At 32.0% G+C, this 17,460-nt stretch overlaps 1 non-coding gene across 1 annotated transcript; it reads left to right on the forward strand.

Moving 5' to 3' along the window:
* Positions 1-12,714: 12,714 nt before the first annotated feature.
* On the forward strand, positions 12,715-12,821 carry LOC139846260 (small nucleolar RNA R71). Its single transcript, XR_011758987.1, has one exon. It is a non-coding gene; the product is annotated as a small nucleolar RNA R71 (small nucleolar RNA).
* Positions 12,822-17,460: the final 4,639 nt, after the last annotated feature.

Consider the following 17,460-nt stretch of genomic DNA (forward strand, 5'->3'; position numbering starts at 1 on the left):
AATCTTTAAACAAAGCTTAACGCTATATTAGTTTAATTTATAAAAATACAAATATATATATAAGTAATATTATTATTATTATAAAGGGGGGTTTTTACCGTTTAATGACCGGTTTGTCGATTTTAAAACTTTAGTCGCAGTTAAAACCAAATGTAAAATATTAAATAAATAAAAGACTTAATTTAAAGCGTAAAGTAAATAACGATAATGAAATTGCGAATAATAAAAGTGCGATAAAATAAACTTGCGATAATTAAAAAGTACGATAATAAAAAGTGCAATTAAATACAATAACAATAAATAAAAATGCGATAATTAGAAGTGCAATTAAATATAAAATAAAGGAAATTAAATATGAAATAAAAGAATTATGCTTATATAAACTTCCGTAATCATGATGTTTGACGTGTTGATTTTAGTTTTATGCCCATGGGTTAATTGTCCTTTGTCCTGGATTATTTAATATTTCCGTCTGGTTTTTGTCCATAACAGTCCATCAGTCATAAATATAAAGTGCGAGTGTCCTCGTCAAATTATCCTTATACCCGAAGTCAAATATTCCAACTAATTGGGCACTTAAACTGTAACAAGATTTTAATACTTTGTTTAATAATTACACCAGGATGTCGACTGAGTGTAACCCAAGGTTTTAATACTTTGTTAACAATTATGCCAAGTGTCCTTGTACATAATTTCACCCCTGTTTTAATAATTCTAGTGGCTATTAATCCATTCCCGTGTCCGGTTAAATGAACGATTATTCGTACATATAAATACCCCGCTCATCGTGTCCGATCGAGTGTATATGGTTATTTATAGGGTCGTCCAATTGTAAATCTTTATATTAACATTAACAAATTATCATTTAGTTAAACAAATATAAAGTCCATTAATAGCCCATAGTCTAATTTCCACAAGTGTCGTTCTTTTGTCCAAACCCCAATTATGGTACAAAGCCCAATTATCCAATTTTAATATTTTTAGCCCAACATCATGATTACTTCGGATTAAATAAGCATAATAATAACTTAGCTACGAGACATTAATGTAAAAATGTTGAACATAACTTACAATGATTAAAAATAGCGTAGCGTTACACGGACAGAATTTTGACTTACACCCTTACAACATTCGCTAACATACCCTTATTATTAGAATTAAAATTAAAATTAAAATTAAAATATAAATATATATATATATATATATATATATATATATATATATATATATATATATATATATATATTACGTATATATTGAGAGAGAGATAGATTATATGATATTTTGATCGATTAAACTGCGTTTGCTTTTATAGGCAGTTTCATTTTTTGGGGCTCCGCGAGTCGCGGCCCTCTCGTTCCTCAAACTCCGTGAGTCGCGGAGATATCAAATCCAGCTCACAAAGCCTTGGCTCCTAGCTTGCCGATGGATTTAAATATAAATATAATATATAAATAATTATAAGAATTATATAAATATTATATTATATTTATGTGCATAGTTGACTTGTAATTTTTAGTTCGTTGCGTCGAGCGTTGAGAGTTGACTCATGTCCCGGTTCCGGATTTTTGAACGTCCTTGCGTACTATTTTATATCTTGTACTTTTGTAATTTTGAGACGTTTCTTATCAATAATTGGAACCTCTTTGATTGTATTTTGTACTTTTGAGCTTTTTGGACATTTGCATCTTCAATTCGTCGAATCTGTCTTTTGTCTTCACCTTTTATTATTTAAACGAATATCACTTGTAAATAGAACAATTGCAACTAAAAGCTTGTCTTTCTTGAGGAATAATGCTATGAAATATATGTTCGTTTTTAGCATTATCAAATATTCCCACACTTGAGCGTTGCTTGTCCTCAAGCAATATAGTCTTGAAATACTAGAATCACTTCTTTAATCTTCACACTTTGTACATCAGTGATTTCTATACGGCGGTATAAACAATGGTAGTAACGATATGGTTTACAGTCCCACATGACTATAAAATTTAGATCCATTAAGGAAATTGGATCTTTATGAAAACATTTGATCTTTTGAAAATTTTAATCTAGCTTTTACCCTAGATAAGTTTTCCAGAATAACCCTTCACCGGTGTTTGCAAAATATTTTTGTGGGTTTGGTGGGTTTCAGATTTGAAAATTTTAGCTCAAAACTTGCGGTTTTGTGTCACCCACTTGCTAACCTTGTATTAGGAAAGCAACACGTCCAGTATACTTACTCCGTATATTACCTTTCGGTAAACTACCGTCCGGTTGTAAAGGAAAGCGTTGAACAAGCAACTATTAAGGCAATGTCCCCTGACATGCTTTTAATTATGGTCTATAACGTGTCGGACGCAATTACTATCCTTGGTAGGAGCAATAGTAAAGCTCACCCTTATGATTTTTCGGTCTGGCACAAGGTCCTGTCTTTGACCATGCTATGCAACCACCGTTCTTACGGTTAACACCCGATTTGGTTCAGGTGACCTAATGAATTCCAGGTGAATCCCTAGGATTTTACGTTCAATGGTAATGAACGCATTAAAAATGGGTTTTCAGAAAACAAATCGGTTTGTAATTTTGATCAAAATATTTTCTCGTTCAAGCTCGAGTTTAGATATCATTGAATTCCATGAGTTTGTAAATCTCAATCTTTAAGGTCAATCTTTAGGATTGAGTAATATCAGTCTTAAAAGCTGATTTTTAATCTTTAAGGAGATTATCCTTTCTGGGGATCTGATTCATTAGTCTTTTCAAGCTAATTTACACGGTGCCTCCCCATTGTACGAGATAAATCCTTCTCATGGTTAGGATAAATCTGACCACTTGGCGACCCTGTTTTATGCTGAGGTCCGTGGATTTCCTGCTGATTTTAGAGATGACTTTTCTAGATTTTTCATCAACCTACAGCTGGTCTGGACGACAACTTCATGACCTAAATCAAGAAGCGCGTGTCTTTTTTGGAAGACTTTACTTCCTTTTAATGGAATTGATTCATCGTGTAGATCCATCTTTCATTACAGTAAATCGGGTAAAACAGTTGATTTAGACCAAAACAAAAGTATTTTTAATTATTTGTTACAGAAATATGTGACATATGTTTAAGATAACTTGGTAATTTTTCCCACACTTGGCTTTTATTTTCCTTTTTATTGTCCTCTATTCCATTTTAAATAAATTTTAACATTTTGGTTTGTTTCTCAATTTATGTCCTTTCCGAGGTAACAATAATTTCGGTGTTAATACCTAATTTTATCATTCATAAATATGTATAAACATGATTTTGAGTTCATTTAATTGAAAATTTTGAAAAATTTTACTAGAATTGGGTAGTCAGTATATAAGACTAGGGCTGTTCTTTATTATCAGAGAGCACTAGATTCTAATACAACTACTGCTTTACTAGTATTTTTAATGGTAACCAAGTGTTTAAGATAAAAAAAATTTAAAAATCCGAAAGAATTTAACCCCTTCCCACACTTAAGATCTTGCAATGCCCTCATTTGCAAGAAATCAGTAACAATTTAAATTATTGAGGGTGATTAGCGTAGAAATGATTAAATTTTACCAAAGTTTCCAAACATATTATTGTTTGTGTTGAATGATAAATGGTGCACATCATTTGTTCATTCCGTCTTGTTGTTATTTCACATATATTTTGCATCTTGTCGTCAAAATTAGTTGCTTTTTCTGAACTTAATGCCAGTCTTTGAAAATGCGTTGTTTTACCCTGTTGTGTACATAAGATAAACTGCAAACATATATACATATTTTTGAAGTTTGGTATATTACCCCACATTCAAAAATTATTAAAATCTAATAAAAAAAATTAGAAAATTATAAAAACTATTACAATATTAACATAAGTATTAAATGTATCAACATTACAAATAATAAAATAAATAAAACTAAGTAGACTAGGGATGATACTGATACCAGTAGGGGTTCCATGCATAACCATATGTGTTATAAAATGCTTCGGCTGGGTTATACGTAGGATACGGTGGTTGGATCTCTATAGACCAGGGAGGAAATATGGGCGATGGAGTAGGAATATAGTTTCTACCTACATGTTGGCAATGAGCTATGATTTGGTTTTGATGAACTTGCCAATATTCAAATGCTCTATGTCTAGCATTTTCATACTATTGTGAAGCTATAAACCTTTGCATTTCTGTCATTTCATTTCCCCCTCCCACATTACCTGGCTGTTGGTTTCTCTCAACCTGTGGATGTCTACCATGGTATTGTACTGCGGCATTATTTCGCCTCTTCAAAACCTTCGCACCATGGTATACATTTAAACCTATTGTATCGCGGGGTTCTGGTTCTTCGACTAATAATCCCCCCCCCCGACTTATATCCACACCGAGATATTCAGCAATCAAAGTAATAAATATACCACCTCCTATTATGCTATGCGGTCTCATCCCCCTAACCATAGCTGATAAATAATAACCCACACAATAAGGTATACTTACAGCGTTTTGTGGGGCTCGAATACACATGTGGTAAAACAAATCCTGTTCATTTACCTTTTCCTTGTTCTTACCTCGTTGTGTAATCGAATTGGCTAAAAACCTATGAATTACTCTTAACTCTGCTCTATCTATATCCAAATAAGAGTAATTTCCCCCTTTAAATCGGTGATGGCTAGTCATTTGACTCCATACACCATGCGTATCAAAATTTTCATCAATCTTTCTACCATTTAATATCAACCCTCTACAATCGGCAGATGCTAACTCCTCAGGCGTATATATACGTAAGGCCTGAGCCATGTCTAGTAGAGACATGTGGCGCATCGAACCTCCTAACAAAAATCTAATAAAAGATCGATCGGTTAAACTAACTACCCGATCATTTATTTCTATACTACATAATAATTCTTCACACCATACTTTATATACAGGTCTACGCATGTTGAATAAACGTACCCAATCATTAAAAGTAGAATTACCATACCTCTGTGTAAGTAATTCCCTAATTGGCCCGGTCAATTCTACAGCTTCTAATGGTTCCCATTCTATTACCCTAGGTACTTCAACAACTTTAGAATGAAGAGTATGCTAGCCCCTTTGGTATTTTGGATAATCTATCCAACGTCTGTCAAATCTCAAGTTCGGGTGCAAATCTTCCAAGTGCATATCTGAAAATGTCATAACTGGATGAGGTATATCTTGTTTATAATAGCTATCAACATCCTGTTGTTCCGCATTCTCAGGAGGAGCATTGCGAGCTTGGGATGAAGATTCACCCCTTTCAGTCTGCAAAACACATCAAACACAATTTTTGTGCATACAAATATGCATTAGTGTCATCAAAATCATCAATCAAAATAATTACAATGACATGTTCAATTTATATCAAACTTAAGCTCATTTTCATATTTTTATCAAATCTACTCTTTTTCAAATAAGCATATACGAAAATGTTCGCCAAGTTCATAAGCATTCAACTCAAATAACATGTCAAAATAATCATTACAAGCATTTAAACAAGTTTCAAATGGCATTATTTCTCAAAAATCAAGTTCATGAATTTTAGACTTGAAAAAGTCCACTTTAATTCTCAAAATCATGTTTAGGCTCAAAGTTTGGATCATTTAACTACCTAAACATGTTACACTACTTAATTTAGCAATAATTCATGACAAAAATCGGCCATAACCTGTTTATATCAAAAAGCCCCAAATTGCTCAAGAACACAAACCCTAGATTACCCAAAATTTGAAATTTAAGGCTTCTAATCATGTTAAATAGCATCAATCTAGGTTATACAAGCATAATACACAAGCAATTTAAGCATAATTACACTAAAAAGCATTAAAATCGAATTGGGGAAAAAATTGCTCAAGAACACTAATTTTCGGATTAAATGATGTTTAGGTGTAGAAATTTACCCTTTTTCTTGAGTAATTCCTTGATAGCATCCTTCTCAACATGATTTTAGTAAAAGATTTGATGATTTTCGGTGAAAAAATTCGATTTTGGGAGTAATTTTTCGGTATTTTTCGCAGTTTATGTGGGTGTTGTGTGTGGACTGAGCTGATTCCAGCGTTTTTATTTTTTTTCTGTAATTTCTGAAATCCGCGAGTCACGGTGATTTTGCCCATCAAACTCCGCGAGTCGCGGTGCTTTTTTTTTCTTTTTTTTTTATAAATCTTAACTTATAAAACAAATATAAAATAAATTTAAAATTTTGTTTTCCTTTGTTTTAGGACGAGGTCGTTTCGGATCGATGTCCTAGTCCGTCCCTCGACAAAATTTTAAAATTTGTCTTTTTCAAGCGATTGTTTTAAAAGCTTAGATTTTTGGGTTTTTTTTTAATGTTTTTGGCATACTTTAATTCAATAAGATTAAAAATAATGATAATAAAAGTTCTCGTCCCTCCCTCGGGTAAAGTAATTTCGGTTCAAAGACCTAGTCTTCAACTTACGACAAATTTTAAAAATCATATTTTTAACTTAGCGACATAAAGTAAATTTTTGTTTTTAAATTCACACAACTTAAATTTAAAAATGCATAAAATTAAAAATTTACACCAAACTTAATTAAAAATGCATAATATTAAAAATTCACACCAAACTTATATTACTCCCTCCGTCCCAAATTAACTGTCCCATTTGACTTTTTCAAGTCTTTTGTTTAAAACTTTGACCGAAATTATTTCGATTTGTGTTATACAATAATTGATGAAATTTATATGGATGGATTTGGTTTTCAATTATGTTTCTATTGGTATAACTTTCATCAAGTATTATATAACACAAATTGAAATAATTATAGTCAAAGTTGTAGACAAGAGACTCAAAAAAGTCAAATGAGACAGTTATTTTGGGACGGAGGGAGTATATTTTTGTTTTTATACATACAAACTTATATTAAAAATATTAATTTTTCAAATATTGACAAACTTAAATATATTGATTTTACAGAGTTCACAATATTAATTTAAGATTTATATATTAATTTTAAAAACATGGTAAAAATAAAATTAAAAATCTTTTTGGTCTTTTATCCCACTTTAATCAATCAAATATTATCAAAAATATGCGCCCCTCTTTTCGGTAAAGTAATTTCGGTTCCATGACCTAATTTAACTCATGACGAATTTTTGAAATATTTTGGGTTGATTGATTAAAGATATTTATACCTTAAGAATAAACGTTAAATTTCGCAGTGATGTAATAAATTTTTGAATGATATCAATAATTTCGGTCGCCAAACCTAATTTTATTCAATACCAATTTAATACTTTATAGCGAACAAATTAGCGTTTATTATCAAAAGGTTAAAAATAAAAATAAAAACTGTACAGACTTACCTGTGAGATAGTATTCTTAGTGATATGATCTATTCCATTCATAAGATAGTCGGTTTAATTGATTTTCCATGGCTACATAGGCGTAACCTCGAGCATTCAGTGTTTTTTCTTCTAAACATATGAACGGTCCGTCTCTGCATAAAGTAACAAATTCGGTGTTTGAATAGGTTTGATTATTTGAACATTTACCTCCATGTGACCATTTTCCGCATTTGTGACATCTTTCTAGGTGTCGTGCTCTTCTTTTCGCTGCGGATTTTGATTTTCCTTTACCAAATTGTAACTTATTATCTTCGCATCTGGATTCTTTTCTTACTCCGTCAAATCTTTCTCTGATTACTGATACTATTTCACTCGGAAGTGTGTCATTATTACGTTTAGTGATCAAAGCGTGTAGCATTAGACCGTGGTTTAGTTCGCAGGAAGTCTTCATTTCGTAAAAACCTAATAAAAATAAAAATTCAGAATGGGGGGAGAAGACTAGTTCTTTAGGGTCTGCTAGGAAAAGACCATTCGGGTTCCATTTTCGAGAACTACTCGAAAACAGAAAATCTAACTCTAACAGAAATACATATTATCCTTTAAAAGACTTGATTCTCCCCACACTTAGTTAGCTGTGGTATCGAAATTGTGATTAACTTCATTGTCAACTTCCATTGGACTATCTATGTACTGTTTAACTCTGTGACCATTAACTTTAAATTCAATTCCATTTGAATTTATTAATTCTATCGTTCCGTATGGGAAAACTCTTTTGACTATGAATGGTCCAGACCATCTCGATTTCAATTTTCCAGGAAATAGCTTGAATCGTGAATTGAAAAGAAGAACTCTATCTCCTTTTTTAAATTCTTTTGAACTTCTGATTCTTTTATCATGCCATTTCTTCGTTCTTTCCTTATAGATTAACGAATTTTCGTATGCTTCATGTCTTAATTCTTCTAATTCGTTTAATTGACTTAATCGTAGACGTCCGGCTTCATGTAAATCAAGATTACATGTCTTCAAAGCCCAAAATGCTTTGTGTTCAATTTCTACTGAAAGATGACATGCTTTTCCGTAGACGAGTTTAAAAGGTGTGGTTCCAATTGGAGTTTTGTAGGCTGTTCTAAAAGCCCAGAGTGCATCCTCCAATTTAATGGACCATTCCTTCGGATTTGATCCTACAGTTTTTTCTAGAATACGTTTTAAAGCTCGGTTGGTATTTTCAACTTGTCCACTTGTTTGTGGATGATATGCGGTGGAGATTTTATGAGTTACTCCATATCTTTTGAGAACTTTCTCAAGTTGATTATTACAGAAATGAGTTCCCCGATCACTTATTAAAGCTTTCGGTGTTCCAAACCTTGCAAAAAGATGTTTTAAAAAGTTGACTACAACTCGTGCATCGTTAGTTGGGAGAGCTTGTGCTTTCGCCCATTTAGATACATAATCAATGGCTACGAGAATATAGAGATTATTATGAGATTTTGGAAATGGACCCATAAAGTCAATACCCCAAATGTCAAATACTTCGCATACTTGAATGACATTTTGTGGCATTTCATCACGTTGACTTATTTTTCCGGCCCTTTGACAAGCATCACAGGATTTGCAAAGAAGGTGTGCGTCTTTGTAAATTGTAGGCCAATAGAATCCAGCATCATAAACTTTTCTTGCTGTTAGTTGAGGCCCATAATGCCCTCCTGTTGGTCCTGTGTGACAATGGTTTAAAATTTTACTAGCTTCATCTTCGAATACACATCGGCGTATTATTCCATCTGGACAACTTTTAAACAAATGTGGATCTTCCCAGAAATAGTGTTTTATATCACTGAAGAATTTCTTTCGTTTTTGGTACGACAATCCTTTTTCAAGGTATCCACATACTAAGTAGTTTGTATAGTCTGTAAACCATGAAATTTCATTATAATCTATCTTCAATAGATATTCATCAGGAAAGTTGTCTTGTATGGCCGATTCATTTAGAACTTCTAATTCGGGATTTTCAAGACGAGAAAGATGATCAGCGGCGAGATTTTCTGCTCCTCTTTTATCTCGGATTTCAATATCAAACTCTTGTAAGAGTAAGATCCAACGGATTAATCTTGGTTTGGCATCTTGTTTTGAAAATAGGTATCTAAGAGCAGAATGGTCGGTATAGACCACCGTTTTTGCTAGAACGAGATATGAACGAAATTTGTCAAAAGCAAAGACAATAGCAAGGAGTTCTTTTTCAATAGTTGTATAGTTCGTTTGTGCTCCTTGTAACGTCTTACTAGCATAATATATAGGTATATAGGTTGAAATCGTTTTTCAATCCTTTGTCCTAAAACGGCTCCCATTGCAAAATCACTTGCATCGCACATTAGTTCAAACGGTAGATTCCAATTTGGTGTTATCATGATCGGCGCATTAGTAAGTTTCTCTTTAAGAATATTAAAAGATTTGATGCATTCATTTGAAAAGATGAATGGAGCATCCTTTTCTAGGAGTTTATTCATAGGAGTGGCAATTTTAGAAAAATCTTTTATGAAACGTCGGTAAAAATCGGCATGCCCTAGAAAACTCCTAACTCCTCTAACATTGGTGGGATGTGGAAGTTTAGCAATTACATCTACTTTAGCTCTATCCACTTCAATTCCTTCTTTTGAAATTTTATGACCAAGAACGATGCCTTCTTTAACCATGAAATGGCATTTCTCCCAATTAAGCACTAGATTTGATTGTTCGCATCTAATCAGCATTCGTTCAAGATTAGCTAGACATGATTCAAATGTATCACCGAAGACTGAAAAGTCATCCATGAAAACTTCCATACATTCTTCTATCATGTCGTGAAAAATCGCCATCATACACCTTTGAAAGGTTGCAGGGGCGTTGCAAAGTCCAAATGGCATGCGTTTGTAAGCAAAAGTACCATAAGGGCACGTGAATGTGGTTTTCTCTTGATCTTCGGGTGCTATTGGAATTTGAAAATATCCGGAAAAACCATCAAGAAAACAATAGTAACTATTTCCGGCTAATCTTTCCAACATTTGATCAATAAAAGGTAAGGGGAAGTGATCTTTTCTGGTGGCGTCATTTAATTTTCTATAATCAATACATACACGCCATCCTGTTACAGTCCTAGTAGGAATAAGCTCATTTTTTTCATTTGTAATGACAGTCATGCCACCCTTCTTAGGCACGCATTGAACTGGGCATACCCATGGGCTATCAGAAATTGGATAAATTAAACCTGCATCTAGCAGTTTAATTATTTCTTTTTTAACAACATCTTGCATATTAGGATTTAGTCTTCGTTGGCGTTGCACATACGTTTTATGACCTTTTTCCATAAGGATTTTATGTGTGCAATACGAAGGACTTATTCCTTTAATATCATGAATCTTCCATGCAATGGCTGGTTTATGAGCTTTCAACACAGAAATGAGTTGTGATTTCTCATTTTCAGTAAGAGAAGACGATATTATTACAGGTAATTCAGATTCACCATGTAAATAAGCGTATTCCAAATGGTTTGGAAGTGGCTTTAACTCTAATTTCGGAGGTTCTTCTATCGATGATTTATATCGATATCTGTCTTCTTCTTTTAGCATTTGAATTTCTTCTGTTGTTGGTTCATATCCATTTGCTATTAGTGTAGCTAACATTTTAGCTTCATCAATTTATTCAGTTCCTTCTCCTAAAGAACATTCTCCCGTTCCTTGTAATTCTGGAAATTCTTCCAACAATTCTGCATGTGAATCTATAGTTTGAATATAATAACATGTATCATCTGCAGATTGCGGTTGTTGCATTGCTCTATCAACTGAAAAGGTAACACTCTCATCCTCTATACTTAGGGTCAGTTTCTTACCAAACACGTCTATCATTACTTTAGCTGTGTTTAAGAATGGTCTTCCTAATATGAGAGGAACTTGAGAATCTTCTTCCATGTCCAGAACAACAAAATCTACTGGAAATACTAAAGTACCAACTTTAACTAGCATGTTCTCCATTATTCCTCTAGGATATTTTATTGATCTATCGGCTAGTTGTATACTTATTCTGGTTGGTTTCAATTCTCCAAGGTCTAGTTTAGCGTATAATGAATACGGCATTAAATTTATACTAGCACCTAAGTCTGCCAATGCTTCTATTGAACTAAGACTACCCAAAAAAACATGAAATTGTGAAACTTCCTGGATCTGATAATTTTTCTGGTATCTTATTCAACAGCACTGCTGAACAATTAGCATTCATAGTAACGGCCGAGAGTTCTTCCATTTTCTTTCTATTTGTGATTAGATCTTTCAAGAATTTAGCATATCTAGGCATTCCTGAAATCACATCAATGAAAGGAAGATTTACATTTATCTGTTTAAACATATCCAAGAATTTGGATTGCTCGGCTTCAAGTCTTTCTTTTTTCATTTTACTCGGGTAAGGAAGTGGTGGTTGGTATGGTTTAACATAAGGTTTATCCTTAGCTGTGTTATCTTCATTAACCTTTTCAACTACCGGTTCTTTTTCCTTATCTTGATCAGGTTGTGATTCTTGTGGAGTAGGAATAGCTTCATCAGAAGTTACAGGTATTTCAGGTGGTTTAAGTGTTGTACCACTTCTTGTGGTAATGGCTTTAGCTGTTTCATTCCGGGGGTTTGCATTTGTATCACCAGGTAAACTTCCCGGTTTTCTTTTACCTATTAACCTTGCTAGGTTACTTACTTCTTGTTCTAAGTTTTGAATAGAAGCTTGTTGATTTCTAAATGCTTGAGCATTTTGTTCATTAGTTTGTTTTTAGATGTGAAAAACTGCGTTTGAGTTTCAACTAGCTTCGTCATCATATCTTCTAAATTCGGCTTTTTATCATCGGGTTGTGGTTTGTTTTGAAAATTAGGTCTTTGCTGGTTGTAAGTATTATTGGATATTTGTTGATTGCTAGGACTTTGTTGGTTGTTGTATGGAATATTTCGGTTATAATTCTGGTTTTGATTGTAGATCGGTCTTGGCGGTTGATAATTATTCTGATAATTATTTCCAGGCCTTTGGTTTATGTATGAAATATTCTCTCTTTATTCCATTGTTAATTCAATACTAAGACAATCTTTTGTCAAATGTGGTCCTCCACACTGCTCACAACTAATTCGTATTGAGTGGATATCTTTAGTCATCTTTTCCATTCGTCTCTCGACAGCATCTATCTTTGCGGAAATGGAACCTTAGTCATGGCTAGAATCGGCTCTAGCTGCTTTAGATGATCTAACGATATCTTTTTCTTGGTGCCACTCATGTGTGTGGGAAGCAGTGTTATCAATAATTTTATAAGCATCAGTTTCGGTTTTCTTCATAATGGAACCACCAGCTGCAATATCTATGTCTTTCCTTGTAGTGATGTCGCATCCTTGGTAGAATATTTGTACTATTTGACAGGTATCTAAACCATGTTGCGGACATCCTTTTAATAACTTTCCAAATCTTATCCACGCCTCATATAGAGTTTCATTTGGCTTCTGTGTGAACGTAACAATTTCTCCTTGAAGTCTTACGGCTTTAGATGCCGGAAAGAATTGTTTAAGAAATTTTTCAACTAAAACGTCCCATGTATCAATCGCCCCTTCAGGTAACGATTCCAACCAATCTTTGGCTTCTCCCTTTAAAGTCCAGGGAAATAACATGAGATATATCTGTTCATCTTCCACTTCTCTTATTTTAAATAGTGTGCAGATCCTATTAAAGGTACGAAGATGTTCATTTGGATCTTCCTTCGGCGCACCACTAAATTGGCATTGATTAGTCACCATGTGTAGAATTTGTCCTTTGATTTCATAATCTGGTGCATTAATGTCTGGATGAGTAATTGCGTGACCTTGGCCAGTGCGTTTAGCTCTCATTCGGTCTTCCATACTTAAAGGTTCTAGATTCTCCATAATTGAATTTGTTGAATCGGAATCACTAGAGGATTCTGATTTAATGGTTCGTTCCTCAACAATCTCTGTTTGAATGATTGGTGGTTCCGGAGGAAAATTTAATGGTTCAGGATCTATGAATCGTCCCTGAATATTCTCCGGATTCTCAATTGTGAGGTCGGGTTCAAAAAATGGATTATCGGAAATTTGAATTGGAGTACTTGGTCGACTGGATGACGATTCTAAAGAAAAATCAACGGCGGTAATATTTGCTAAATGTCTTGATCTAGTTACCGGTGGTGAACGTACAAAAGGTGGTGAACGTCTTGCTCGGTGCATTCACTGAATATCCTATTAGTTTTTAAAAGGAAAGAAAAATTTATATAAGTTATCCAATTAATAGACTTTTCTGATTTTACCCATGTTTCGAATAGCCAAAAGATGCTGCAGAGGGGCGGGATTCGTTTGGTCTCAATATAATTGAGGACTGTTTGGCTCCAATAACCCGGTCCACGTACAAATCCAACTATTACTACGAACCAGAAAATTTTGATGTCTATCAATTTAACCACTTAAAATAAATTTTCGTAATTTTAAGAAGTATTGATAAGAAGTAGAAAAAATTCTAAGTCCTAAAAACTAGAATGACGAGAAATAAGAAAGAAAAAGAGCGCGTCGAAAAAGGTCGAAAAATAAAAGGCGTCGAAAAATAAGAAAGAAAAAGAGTGACTTATAAAACTTAAAAATACTTGACTAACCCAACCTTATTACTATCACTAACTTAAAATTATAATCGCAAATTGAGATTACTAATTGGAATGATAATTGATACATAGGTAAAAGGCGTCTAAAAATATTAAAGCTTACAAGTAAAACTATATCCCAAATGGCAATATCTTAAAAAGGTACTAAAACTTAAAAAGGCGTCGCAAAATTCTAAAGCACCTAAATCTTAGTCTAAAGAAAAAGCACTTAAGGGATTTTACGGCAAGCCTAAAAATCTAGAAATAAAAATAACTATGGCAAAAACTAAGTTTAAAACTAAATACGAGCGAAAAATACAAATATTACGCTAAAACAATTAAAAAAAAGACAAAATATAAAAATATACTAAAAGTTGTAAAAAGTACAATTTTTATAAAAATATTATTTTTATATTATTTATTTTATAAAACTATTAATTTTACAATTTAATTAAACTAAATAAACTAAATATATAAATTAAATAAATAACAAAACAATTAAATAAACTAAACTTAATTAATTAAAAAGTAAATCCTAATTAGGGTTTTTAATTATTAATAATAATAATTACACCGTAATTAATGCCTGATTAGGGTTCTGTGTACCCGTGTCAGAGTGGCTCCGCGAGTCGCGGTTCTAGAAGCTGAAAAACTCCGCAAGTCGCGGGGTTCGAAATTTCAGATTAGGTACAGGCCAAAAATCGTTCGTTTTTTTTGTTTTTTTTTTATATTTTCTGTTTAAATATTTAAATAAAATATTTATAAAAACTAAATAAAACTTATGTTTTAAAAACTAAAATAAAAATAGAAATACTTTATAATTTTATAAAAATAACAATCTAAAAAAATAGATTTATATATATTTATTTTTTTTTGGTTTTTTTTAAAATTTTTTTATATTTTAAATATACACAAAATATTTAAATAAAACTTATATTTTTTATAAAATAAAAATAAAGAAACTTTATAAAACTTAAATATTTAACAAACTCTTAAAAATATTTATATTTTTGAATATTTAAAACGTATTTTTACAAAAGCGTATTTTTTTATATTAGTAAAAAATAAATTTTTTTTTTTTTTTATATTAGCGTTGCGCTTCCGGCTTTTAAGCTAGATGTTCCCCGGCAGCGGCGCCAAAAATACTTGATGTTCTGCGAGGTGTATATAAAATAGCTTAAATTTTGCTAGGAAATACTATTAAATACGATACAATTTTACACAAGATATTTATTTATTTATAGAATGGATATACTTAAACCTTGCTACAATACTTATAGGCAGTGTACCTAATCGTACAGTAGTGTAGTTTTTAGTAAGTCCGGTTCGTTCCACAGGGAAAATCTTTAAACAAAGCTTAACGCTATATTAGTTTAATTTATAAAAATACAAATATATATATATATATATATATATATATATATATAAGTAATATTATTATTATTATAAAGGGGGGTTTTTACCGTTTAATGACCGGTTTGTCGATTTTAAAACTTTAGTCGCAGTTAAAACCAAATGTAAAATATTAAATAAATAAAAGACTTAATTTAAAGCGTAAAGTAAATAACGATAATGAAATTGCGAATAATAAAAGTGCGATAAAATAAACTTGCGATAATTAAAAAGTACGATAATAAAAAGTGCAATTAAATACAATAACAATAAATAAAAATGCGATAATTAGAAGTGCAATTAAATATAAAATAAATGAAATTAAATATGAAATAAAAGAATTATGCTTATTTAAACTTCCGTAATCATGATGTTTGACGTGTTGATTTTAGTTTTATGCCCATGGGTTAATTGTCCTTTGTCCTGGATTATTTAATATGTCCGTCTGGTTTTTGTCCATAACAGTCCATCAGTCATAAATATAAAGTGCGAGTGTCCTCGTCAAATTATCCTTATACCCGAAGTCAAATATTCCAACTAATTGGGGACTTAAACTGTAACAAGATTTTAATACTTTGTTTAATAATTACACCAGGATGTCGACTGAGTGTAACCCAAGGTTTTAATACTTTGTTAACAATTATGCCAAGTGTCCTTGTACATAATTTCACCCCTGTTTTAATAATTCTAGTGGCTATTAATCCATTCCCGTGTCCGGTTAAATGAACTATTATTCGTACATATAAATACCCCGCCCATCGTGTCCGATCGAGTGTATATGGTTATTTATAGGGTCGTCCAATTGTAAATCTTTATATTAACATTAACAAATTATCATTTAGTTAAACAAATATAAAGCCCATTAATAGCCCATAGTCTAATTTCCACAAGTGTCGTTCTTTTGTCCAAACCCCAATTATGGTACAAAGCCCAATTACCCAATTTTAATATTTTTAGCCCAACATCATGATTACTTCGGATTAAATAAGCATAATAATAACTTAGCTACGAGACATTAATGTAAAAAGGTTGAACATAACTTACAATGATTAAAAATAGCGTAGCGTTACACGGACAGAATTTTGACTTACACCCTTACAACATTTGCTAACATACCCTTATTATTAGAATTAAAATTAAAATTAAAATTAAAATATATATATATATATATATATATATATATATATATATATATATATATATATATATATATATATATATATATATATATATATATATATATATATATATATATATATATATATTACGTATATATTGAGAGAGAGATAGATTATATGATATTTTGATCGATCAAACTGCGTTTGCTTTATAGGCAGTTTCATTTTTTGGGGCTCCGCGAGTCGCGGCCCTCTCGTTCCTCAAACTCCGCGAGTCGCGGAGATATCAAATCCAGCTCACAAAGTCTTGGCTCCTAGCTTGCCGACGGATTTAAATATAAATATAATATATAAATAATTATAAGAATTATATAAATATTATATTATATTTATGTGCATAGTTGACTTGTAATTTTTAGTCCGTTGCGTCGAGCGTTGAGAGTTGACTCATGTCCCGGTTCCGGATTTTCGAACGTCCTTGCGTACTATTTTATATCTTGTACTTTTGTAATTTCGAGACGTTTCTTATCAATAATTGGAACCTCTTTGATTGTATTTTGTACTTTTGAGCTTTTTGGACCTTTGCGTCTTCAATTCGTCGAATCTGTCTTTTGTCTTCACCTTTTATTATTTAAACGAATATCACTTGTAAATAGAACAATTGCAACTAAAAGCTTGTCTTTCTTGAGGAATAATGCTATGAAATATATGTTCGTTTTTAGCATTATCAGTCGCGGAGCTGTACAGTCAAAAATGGGCCTATAAAAGGCAACACATTCTGCTCGATTTCCTTACCCCTTTTTCTTTCTTTCTATCTACGTAAAATATATATATATATAATTTTAATTTTAATTTTAATTTAAGTTTAATAATAATAAGGTTATAGTGGCGAATGTTTTAAGTTTGTAAGTCGAATTTCTGTCTATGTAACACTACGCGATTAATACTCATTGTAAGTTATGTTCAACCTTTTTAAATTAATGTCTCGTAGCTAATTTATTATTATGTTTATTTAAGCCGAAG

This window comes from Rutidosis leptorrhynchoides, chromosome 4 (genome assembly GCF_046630445.1).
Source record: "Rutidosis leptorrhynchoides isolate AG116_Rl617_1_P2 chromosome 4, CSIRO_AGI_Rlap_v1, whole genome shotgun sequence".
In the NCBI taxonomy this organism is placed as follows: Eukaryota; Viridiplantae; Streptophyta; class Magnoliopsida; order Asterales; family Asteraceae; genus Rutidosis; species Rutidosis leptorrhynchoides.